The sequence below is a fragment of the Pteropus vampyrus genome, unplaced genomic scaffold, assembly GCF_000151845.1.
Source record: "Pteropus vampyrus isolate Shadow unplaced genomic scaffold, Pvam_2.0 Scaffold124, whole genome shotgun sequence".
NCBI lineage: Eukaryota > Metazoa > Chordata > Mammalia > Chiroptera > Pteropodidae > Pteropus > Pteropus vampyrus.
The window spans coordinates 1357374-1358848 of NW_011888905.1; the positions used below are offsets into that span (position 1 = coordinate 1357374).

A 1475-nucleotide genomic window follows, 5' to 3' on the forward strand; every position below is an offset into this window, starting at 1 on the left:
GTGGCCAGGGCCCCGGGCCCCTGACGCGGGGCCCTCCCGGCCGCAGGGTCCACGCAGTACAGCGCAGCCATCGCCTTCACCCTGGCCCTGTTTTCCCACCTCGTCAACCACGTCAACATACGGCTGCAGGCCGAGCTGGAGGAGGGCGAGAACCCGGTCCCCGCACTGCAGAGCGACAGCACAGGTGCGGGCGTGGGCGTGGGGATCCGGGGGGCACACAGGCGTGGCCGGGGAGGTGGCGTCGAGGGCGTCTCCCCGCTCCTGGCCCCCAGTTTGTCCCTGGGCCCCACCTGACCGTTCTCTCTCCACAGACGAACCCGAGTCCAAGGAGCCCTTGGAGAAAGAGGAGGGCCCGGGGCCCGAGCCCCCGCCCGCAGCACCTCCAGCCAGTGAGGCCAGGAGGAGCCGCAGGTTGTCTCGCCTCTCCTGCCTCCGGCGGCGCCGCCACCTGCCCAAAGCTGGGGATGACAGTGACCTGAGCGAAGGCTTTGAGTCGGACTCGAGCCACAACTCGGCCCGGGCCAGCGAGGGCTCGGAGAGCGGCTCCGACAAGAGCCTCGACGGTGGAGGCGCAGCCTTTGACGCCGAGACGGACTCAGAAATGAACAGCCAGGAGTCTCGGTCAGACCTGGAGGACATGGAGGATGAGGAGGGGACACGGTCCCCAGCCCCGGAGCCCCCTCGGGCCAGGTCGGAGGCTCCCGAGTCCCTCAACGGCCCCCTGGGCCCCAATGAAGCCAGCATTGCCAGCAACCTGCAGGCCATGTCCACCCAGATGTTCCAGACCAAGCGCTGCTTCCGACTGGCCCCCACCTTCAGCAACCTGCTCCCCCAGCCCGCCGCTGAGCCTCACGCCCTGGCCAGCTGTAGGCCCTGCGTCAACGGGGACGTGGACAGGCCCTCGGACCCAGGTACTGGGCAAGGCTCCGGTCCCCGCTTCTGTCCCACTGGCACTCGCTGAGGGACCCCTGCTCTCTGGCAGTTCGTCTGCCCCCACTCCCAGCTCCCAGCCTGTCTCGTGGTTTTATTTGGCTCCCCTGCACCCCGCCCTCTGGGTTTGGGGCTTTCCTCCGCACATGACAAGTGTGGCTGTGCCCCTCCCTCCCGCCCCCCTGCCCAGCGCTATCCCAAGTCCCGCCAGGGCTCCTGGAAGCTGGGAGAACCCGCACTCAGTAGGGCAGTGGGTTAGAGTGAGGCCTGAGGGTCTCCCCTGCACAGGGAGTGGCCGGTGGCGAGCGCTGGCTGAGCTGCCTCCTTGCCAAGCTCTGGACCCTGTCTTGCCTTCCTTTCGTGGCAGTTTGGTGCTGGACAGCTCCCCAGTCTCGGTGCTGGCCTTCCTCCCCCTGCCCCCCGGCCCGCTGTGCGTGCTGCTCCCTCAGGGCTGGAGCACGCTTCCTCTCGTGCCCCGAGCGTGTCGCTCGGTTAGTTCTTACTCGCCCTGTAGATGTTTTCTTAGTGACTCGGTCTGGACTTGC

At 67.9% G+C, this 1475-nt stretch overlaps 1 protein-coding gene across 1 annotated transcript in view; it reads left to right on the plus strand.

Moving 5' to 3' along the window:
* The window catches only part of SMG5 (SMG5, nonsense mediated mRNA decay factor), a 29814-nt gene that overhangs the window by 19293 nt on the left and 9046 nt on the right, over positions 1-1475 (plus strand). The window lies entirely within an intron of this gene.